Source organism: Rana temporaria, chromosome 1 (assembly GCF_905171775.1).
Source record: "Rana temporaria chromosome 1, aRanTem1.1, whole genome shotgun sequence".
Lineage (NCBI taxonomy): Eukaryota > Metazoa > Chordata > Amphibia > Anura > Ranidae > Rana > Rana temporaria.
Window position 1 is genome coordinate 415,616,321 of NC_053489.1, and position 9,442 is coordinate 415,625,762.

Below are 9,442 nucleotides of genomic sequence, written 5' to 3' on the forward strand. Positions count from 1 at the left end.
GCTAACCCTGTTTCCCCATAAACTCCCATGTTAAACGGTCCATCTTTGGAGGCAAGGTACTGGCCAGCCTTAGATGCCAGTGACCCCACCTTTGGTAGACATGTAGCTGAGAGTCTCCCCTACAAATGTGGGTAGTTTGGAGGTCCTAGCACCAAAGGCCAGAGGGTACCTAGTGTGACCTGAAAATCGGTAAATTCCTGGTAAAAGGTCCAAAAAACATCAAATTTTTGCTATGCTCCAGTTGCTATTCAGGAAGATGCTCCCCAAGTTTGAGGTCTCTAGCACCTTCCGTTCAAAAGTTATAGCCCAAAAACCAATTTACACCAATTTCAGACTGAAGTCCCAAAACACCCAATTTTGGATGGCCAGTTCTCCCGAACCATAACCGATAGCGACTTACTTTCTTCGCCACATTGTAGCCCCATATGTCCTGAACCGACCAAGCCAAGTTTGGGGTCCAATGGTCCAATAGCCGTGGAGATATCGCGTCTCAAGCTAACCCTGTTTCCCCATAGACTCCCATGTTAAACGGTCCATCTTTGGAGGCAAGGTACTGGCCAGCCTTAGGTGCCAGTGACCCCACCTTTGGTAGACATGTAGCCGAGAGTCTCCCCTACAAATGTGGGTAGTTTGGAGGTCCTAGCACCAAAGGCCAGAGGGTACCTAGTGTGACCTGTAAATTGGTAAATTCCTGGTAAAAGGTCCCAAAAACATCAAATTTTTGCTATGCTCCGGTTGCTATTCAGGAAGATGCTCCCCAAGTTTGAGGTCTCTAGCACCTTCCGTTCAAAAGTTATAGCCCAAAAACCAATTTACACCAATTTCAGGCTGAAGTCCCAAAACACTAAATTTTGGATGGCCAGTTCTCCCGAACCATAACCGATAGCGACTTACTTTCTTCGCCACATTGTAGCCCCATATGTCCTGAACCGACCAAGCCAAGTTTGGGGTCCAATGGTCCAATAGCCGTGGAGATATCGCGTCTCAAGCTAACCCTGTTTCCCCATAGACTCCCATGTTAAACGGTCCATCTTTGGAGGCAAGGTACTGGCCAGCCTTAGGTGCCAGTGACCCCACCTTTGGTAGACATGTAGCTGAGAGTCTCCCCTACAAATGTGGGTAGTTTGGAGGTCCTAGCACCAAAGGCCAGAGGGTACCTAGTGTGACCTGTAAATCGGTAAATTCCTGGTAAAAGGTCCAAAAAACATCAAATTTTTGCTATGCTCCGGTTGCTATTCAGGAAGATGCTCCCCAAGTTTGAGGTCTCTAGCACCTTCCGTTCAAAAGTTATAGCCCAAAAACCAATTTACACCAATTTCAGACTGAAGTCCCAAAACACCCAATTTTGGATGGCCAGTTCTCCCGAACCATAACCGATAGCGACTTACTTTCTTCGCCACATTGTAGCCCCATATGTCCTGAACCGACCAAGCCAAGTTTGGGGTCCAATGGTCCAAAAGCCGTGGAGATATCGCGTCTCAAGCTAACCCTGTTTCCCCATAGACTCCCATGTTAAACGGTCCATCTTTGGAGGCAAGGTACTGGCCAGCCTTAGGTGCCAGTGACCCCACCTTTGGTAGACATGTAGCTGAGAGTCTCCCCTACACATGTGGGTAGTTTGGAGGTCCTAGCACCAAAGGCCAGAGGGTACCTAGTGTGACCTGTAAATTGGTAAATTCCTGGTAAAAGGTCCCAAAAACATCAAATTTTTGCTATGCTCCGGTTGCTATTCAGGAAGATGCTCCCCAAGTTTGAGGTCTCTAGCACCTTCCGTTCTCCCGAACCATAACCGATAGCGACTTACTTTCTTCGCCACATTGTAGCCCCATATGTCCTGAACTGACCAAGCCAAGTTTGGGGTCCAATGGTCGAATAGCCGTGGAGATATCGCGTCTCAAGCTAACCCTGTTTCCCCATAGACTCCCATGTTAAACGGTCCATCTTTGGAGGCAAGGTACTGGCCAGCCTTAGGTGCCAGTGACCCCACCTTTGGTAGACATGTAGCTGAGAGTCTCCCCTACACATATGGGTAGTTTGGAGGTCCTAGCACCAAAGGCCAGAGGGTACCTAGTGTGACCTGTAAATTGGTAAATTCCTGGTAAAAGGTCCCAAAAACATCAAATTTTTGCTATGCTCCGGTTGCTATTCAGGAAGATGCTCCCCAAGTTTGAGGTCTCTAGCACCTTCCGTTCATAAGTTATAGCCCAAAAACCAATTTACACCAATTTCAGACTGAAGTCCCAAAACACCCAATTTTAGATGGCCAGTTCTCCCGAACCATAACCGATAGCGACTTACTTTCTTCGACACATTGTAGCCCCATATGTCCTGAACTGACCAAGCCAAGTTTGGGGTCCAATGGTCCAATAGCCGTGGAGATATCGCGTCTCAAGCTAACCCTGTTTCCCTATAGACTCCCATGTTAAACGGTCCATCTTTGGAGGCAAGGTACTGGCCAGCCTTAGGTGCCAGTGACCCCACCTTTGGTAGACATGTAGCTGAGAGTCTCCCCTACACATGTGGGTAGTTTGGAGGTCCTAGCACCAAAGGCCAGAGGGTACCTAGTGTGACCTGTAAATTGGTAAATTCCTGGTAAAAGGTCCCAAAAACATCAAATTTTTGCTATGCTCCGGTTGCTATTCAGGAAGATGCTCCCCAAGTTTGAGGTCTCTAGCACCTTCCGTTCATAAGTTATAGCCCAAAAACCAATTTACACCAATTTCAGGCTGAAGTCCCAAAACACTAAATTTTGGATGGCCAGTACTCCCAAACCATAACCGATAGCGACTTACTTTCTTCGCCACAATGTAGCCCCATATGTCCTGAACCGACCAAGCCAAGTTTGGGGTCCAATGGTCCAATAGCCGTGGAGATATCGCGTCTCAAGCTAACCCTGTTTCCCCATAGACTCCCATGTTAAACGGTCCATCTTTGGAGGCAAGGTACTGGCCAGCCTTAGGTGCCAGTGACCCCACCTTTGGTAGACATGTAGCCGAGAGTCTCCCCTACAAATGTGGGTAGTTTGGAGGTCCTAGCACCAAAGGCCAGAGGGTACCTAGTGTGACCTGAAATTCGGTAAATTCCTGGTAAAAGGTCCATAAAAAATCTAATTTTTGCTATGCTCCAGTTGCTATTCAGGAAGATGCTCCCCAAGTTTGAGGTCTTTAGCACCTTCCGTTCAAAAGTTATAGCCCAAAAACCAATTTACACCAATTTCAGACTGAAGTCCCAAAACACCCAATTTTGGATGGCCAGTTCTCCCGAACCATAACCGATAGCGACTTACTTTCTTCGCCACATTGTAGCCCCATATGTCCTGAACCGACCAAGCCAAGTTTGGGGTCCAATGGTCCAATAGCCGTGGAGATATCGCGTCTCAAGCTAACCCTGTTTCCCCATAGACTCCCATGTTAAACGGTCCATCTTTGGAGGCAAGGTACTGGCCAGCCTTAGATGCCAGTGACCCCACCTTTGGTAGACATGTAGCTGAGAGTCTCCCCTACAAATGTGGGTAGTTTAGAGGTGCTAGCACCAAAGGCCAGAGGGTACCTAGTGTGACCTGAAAATCGGTAAATTCCTGGTAAAAGGTCCAAAAAACATCAAATTTTTGCTATGCTCCAGTTGCTATTCAGGAAGATGCTCCCCAAGTTTGAGGTCTCTAGCACCTTCCATTCAAAAGTTATAGCCCAAAAACCAATTTACACCAATTTCAGACTGAAGTCCCAAAACACCCAATTTTGGATGGCCAGTTCTCCCGAACCATAACCGATAGCGACTTACTTTCTTCGCCACATTGTAGCCCCATATGTCCTGAACCGAACAAGCCAAGTTTGGGGTCCAATGGTCCAATAGCCGCGGAGATATCGCGTCTCAAGCTAACCCTGTTTCCCCATAAACTCCCATGTTAAACGGTCCATCTTTGGAGGCAAGGCACTGGCCAGCCTTAGATGCCAGTGACCCCACCTTTGGTAGACATGTAGCTGAGAGTCTCCCCTACAAATGTGGGTAGTTTGGAGGTCCTAGCACCAAAGGCCAGAGGGTACCTAGTGTGACCTGAAAATCAGTAAATTCCTGGTAAAAGGTCCAAAAAACATCAAATTTTTGCTATGCTCCAGTTGCTATTCAGGAAGATGCTCCCCAAGTTTGAGGTCTCTAGCACCTTCCGTTCAAAAGTTATAGCCCAAAAACCAATTTACACCAATTTCAGACTGAAGTCCCAAAACACCCAATTTTGGATGGCCAGTTCTCCCGAACCATAACCGATAGCGACTTACTTTCTTCGCCACATTGTAGCCCCATATGTCCTGAACCGACCAAGCCAAGTTTGGTGTCCAATGGTCCAATAGCCGTGGAGATATCGCGTCTCAAGCTAACCCTGTTTCCCCATAGACTCCCATGTTAAACGGTCCATCTTTGGAGGCAAGGTACTGGCCAGCCTTAGATGCCAGTGACCCCACCTTTGGTAGACATGTAGCTGAGAGTCTCCCCTACAAATGTGGGTAGTTTGGAGGTGCTAGCACCAAAGGCCAGAGGGTACCTAGTGTGACCTGAAAATCGGTAAATTCCTGGTAAAAGGTCCAAAAAACATCAAATTTTTGCTATGCTCCAGTTGCTATTCAGGAAGATGCTCCCCAAGTTTGAGGTCTCTAGCACCTTCCGTTCAAAAGTTATAGCCCAGAAACCAATTTACACCAATTTCAGACTGAAGTCCCAAAACACCCAATTTTGGATGGCCAGTTCTCCCGAACCATAACCGATAGCGACTTACTTTCTTCGCCACATTGTAGCCCCATATGTCCTGAACCGACCAAGCCAAATTTGGGGTCCAATGGTCCAATAGCCGCGGAGATATCGCGTCTCAAGCTAACCCTGTTTCCCCATAAACTCCCATGTTAAACGGTCCATCTTTGGAGGCAAGGTACTGGCCAGCCTTAGATGCCAGTGACCCCACCTTTGGTAGACATGTAGCTGAGAGTCTCCCCTACAAATGTGGGTAGTTTGGAGGTCCTAGCACCAAAGGCCAGAGGGTACCTAGTGTGACCTGAAAATCAGTAAATTCCTGGTAAAAGGTCCAAAAAACATAACATTTTTGCTATGCTCCAGTTGCTATTCAGGAAGATGCTCCCCAAGTTTGAGGTCTCTAGCACCTTCAGTTCAAAAGTTATAGCCCAAAAACCAATTTACACCAATTTCAGACTGAAGTCCCAAAACACCCAATTTTGGATGGCCAGTTCTCCCGAACCATAACCGATAGCGACTTACTTTCCTCGCCATATTGTAGCCCCATATGTCCTGAACCGACCAAGCCAAGTTTGGGGTCCAATGGTCCAATAGCCGTGGAGATATCGCGTCTCAAGCTAACCCTGTTTCCCCATAGACTCCCATGTTAAACGGTCCATCTTTGGAGGCAAGGTACTGGCCAGCCTTAGGTGCCAGTGACCCCACCTTTGGTAGACATGTAGCCGAGAGTCTCCCCTACAAATGTGGGTAGTTTGGAGGTCCTAGCACCAAAGGCCAGAGGGTACCTAGTGTGACCTGTAAATTGGTAAATTCCTGGTAAAAGGTCCCAAAAACATCAAATTTTTGCTATGCTCCGGTTGCTATTCAGGAAGATGCTCCCCAAGTTTGAGGTCTCTAGCACCTTCCGTTCAAAAGTTATAGCCCAAAAACCAATTTACACCAATTTCAGGCTGAAGTCCCAAAACACTAAATTTTGGATGGCCAGTACTCCCGAACCATAACCGATAGCGACTTACTTTATTCGCCACATTGTAGCCCCATATGTCCTGAACCGACCAAGCCAAGTTTGGGGTCCAATGGTCCAATAGCCGTGGAGATATCGCGTCTCAAGCTAACCCTGTTTCCCCATAGACTCCCATGTTAAACGGTCCATCTTTGGAGGCAAGGTACTGACCAGCCTTAGGTGCCAGTGACCCCACCTTTGGTAGACATGTAGCTGAGAGTCTCCCCTACAAATGTGGGTAGTTTGGAGGTCCTAGCACCAAAGGCCAGAGGGTACCTAGTGTGACCTGTAAATCGGTAAATTCCTGGTAAAAGGTCTCAAAAACATCAAATTTTTGCTATGCTCCGGTTGCTATTCAGGAAGATGCTCCCCAAGTTTGAGGTCTCTAGCACCTTCCGTTCAAAAGTTATAGCCCAAAAACCAATTTACACCAATTTCAGACTGAAGTCCCAAAACACCCAATTTTGGATGGCCAGTTCTCCCGAACCATAACCGATAGCGACTTACTTTCTTCGCCACATTGTAGCCCCATATGTCCTGAACCGACCAAGCCAAGTTTGGGGTCCAATGGTCCAAAAGCTGTGGAGATATCGCGTCTCAAGCTAACCCTATTTCCCCATAGACTCCCATGTTAAACGGTCCATCTTTGGAGGCAAGGTACTGGCCAGCCTTAGGTGCCAGTGACCCCACCTTTGGTAGACATGTAGCCGAGAGTCTCCCCTACAAATGTGGGTAGTTTGGAGGTCCTAGCACCAAAGGCCAGAGGGTACCTAGTGTGACCTGTAAATCGGTAAATTCCTGGTAAAAGGTCTCAAAAACATCAAATTTTTGCTATGCTCGGTTGCTATTCAGGAAGATGCTCCCCAAGTTTGAGGTCTCTAGCACCTTCCGTTCAAAAGTTATAGCCCAAAAACCAATTTACACCAATTTCAGACTGAAGTCCCAAAACACCCAATTTTGGATGGCCAGTTCTCCCGAACCATAACCGATAGCGACTTACTTTCTTCGCCACATTGTAGCCCCATATGTCCTGAACCGACCAAGCCAAGTTTGGGGTCCAATGGTCCAAAAGCTGTGGAGATATCGCGTCTCAAGCTAACCCTGTTTCCCCATAGACTCCCATGTTAAACGGTCCATCTTTGGAGGCAAGGTACTGGCCAGCCTTAGGTGCCAGTGACCCCACCTTTGGTAGACATGTAGCCGAGAGTCTCCCCTACAAATGTGGGTAGTTTGGAGGTCCTAGCACCAAAGGCCAGAGGGTACCTAGTGTGACCTGAAAATCGGTAAATTCCTGGTAAAAGGTCATAAAAACATCAAATGTTTGCTATGCTCCAGTTGCTATTCAGGAAGATGCTCCCTAAGTTTGAGGTCTCTAGCACCTTCCGTTCAAAAGTTATAGCCCAAAAAACAATTTACACCAATTTCAGGCTGAAGTCTCAAAACACTCAATTTTGGATGGCCAGTTCTCCCGAACCATAACCGATAGCGACTTACTTTCTTCGCCACATTGTAGCCCCATATGTCCTGAACCGACCAAGCCAAGTTTGGGGTCCGATGGTGCAATAGCTGCGGAGATATCGCGTCTCAAGCTAACCCTGTTTCCCCATAGACTCCCATGTTAAACGGTCCCTCTTTGGAGGCAAGGTACTGGCCAGCCTTAGGTGCCAGTGACCCCACCTTTGGTAGACATGTAGCCGAGAGTCTCCCCTACAAATGTGGGTAGTTTGGAGGTCCTAGCACCAAAGGCCAGAGGGTACCTAGTGTGACCTGTAAATCGGTAAATTCCTGGTAAAAGGTCCCAAAAACATCACATTTTTGCTATGCTCCGGTTGCTATTCAGGAAGATGCTCCCCAAGTTTGAGGTCTCTAGCACCTTCAGTTCAAAAGTTATAGCCCAAAAACCAATTTACACCAATTTCAGACTGAAGTCCCAAAACACCCAATTTTGGATGGCCAGTTCTCCCGAACCATAACCGATAGCGACTTACTTTCTTCGCCACATTGTAGCCCCATATGTCCTGAACTGACCAAGCCAAGTTTGGGGTCCAATGGTCCAATAGCCGTGGAGATATCGCGTCTCAAGCTAACCCTGTTTCCCCATAGACTCCCATGTTAAACGGTCCATCTTTGGAGGCAAGGTACTGGCCAGCCTTAGGTGCCAGTGACCCCACCTTTGGTAGACATGTAGCTGAGAGTCTCCCCTACACATGTGGGTAGTTTGGAGGTCCTAGCACCAAAGGCCAGAGGGTACCTAGTGTGACCTGTAAATTGGTAAATTCCTGGTAAAAGGTCCCAAAAACATCAAATTTTTGCTATGCTCCGGTTGCTATTCAGGAAGATGCTCCCCAAGTTTGAGGTCTCTAGCACCTTCCGTTCATAAGTTATAGCCCAAAAACCAATTTACACCAATTTCAGGCTGAAGTCCCAAAACACTAAATTTTGGATGGCCAGTACTCCCGAACCATAACCGATAGCGACTTACTTTCTTCGCCACATTGTAGCCCCATATGTCCTGAACCGACCAAGCCAAGTTTGGGGTCCAATGGTCCAATAGCCGTGGAGATATCGCGTCTCAAGCTAACCCTGTTTCCCCATAGACTCCCATGTTAAACGGTCCATCTTTGGAGGCAAGGTACTGGCCAGCCTTAGGTGCCAGTGACCCCACCTTTGGTAGACATGTAGCCGAGAGTCTCCCCTACAAATGTGGGTAGTTTGGAGGTCCTAGCACCAAAGGCCAGAGGGTACCTAGTGTGACCTGAAAATCGGTAAATTCCTGGTAAAAGGTCCAAAAAACATCAAATTTTTGCTATGCTCCAGTTGCTATTCAGGAAGATGCTCCCCAAGTTTGAGGTCTCTAGCACCTTCCGTTCAAAAGTTATAGCCCAAAAACCAATTTACACCAATTTCAGACTGAAGTCCCAAAACACCCAATTTTGGATGGCCAGTTCTCCCGAACCATAACCGATAGCGACTTACTTTCTTCGCCACATTGTAGCCCCATATGTCCTGAACCGACCAAGCCAAGTTTGGGGTCCAATGGTCCAATAGCCGTGGAGATATCGCGTCTCAAGCTAACCCTGTTTCCCCATAGACTCCCATTTTAAACGGTCCATCTTTGGAGGCAAGGTACTGGCCAGCCTTAGATGCCAGTGACCCCACCTTTGGTAGACATGTAGCCGAGAGTCTCCCCTACAAATGTGGGTAGTTTGGAGGTGCTAGCACCAAAGGCCAGAGGGTACCTAGTGTGACCTGAAAATCGGTAAATTCCTGGTAAAAGGTCCAAAAAACATCAAATTTTTGCTATGCTCCAGTTGCTATTCAGGAAGATGCTCCCCAAGTTTGAGGTCTCTAGCACCTTCCGTTCAAAAGTTATAGCCCAAAAACCAATTTACACCAATTTCAGACTGAAGTCCCAAAACACCCAATTTTGGATGGCCAGTTCTCCCGAACCATAACCGATAGCGACTTACTTTCTTCGCCACATTGTAGCCCCATATGTCCTGAACCGACCAAGCCAAGTTTGGGGTCCAATGGTCCAATAGCCGCGGAGATATCGCGTCTCAAGCTAACCCTGTTTCCCCATAAACTCCCATGTTAAACGGTCCATCTTTGGAGGCAAGGTACTGGCCAGCCTTAGATGCCAGTGACCCCACCTTTGGTAGACATGTAGCTGAGAGTCTCCCCTACAAATGTGGGTAG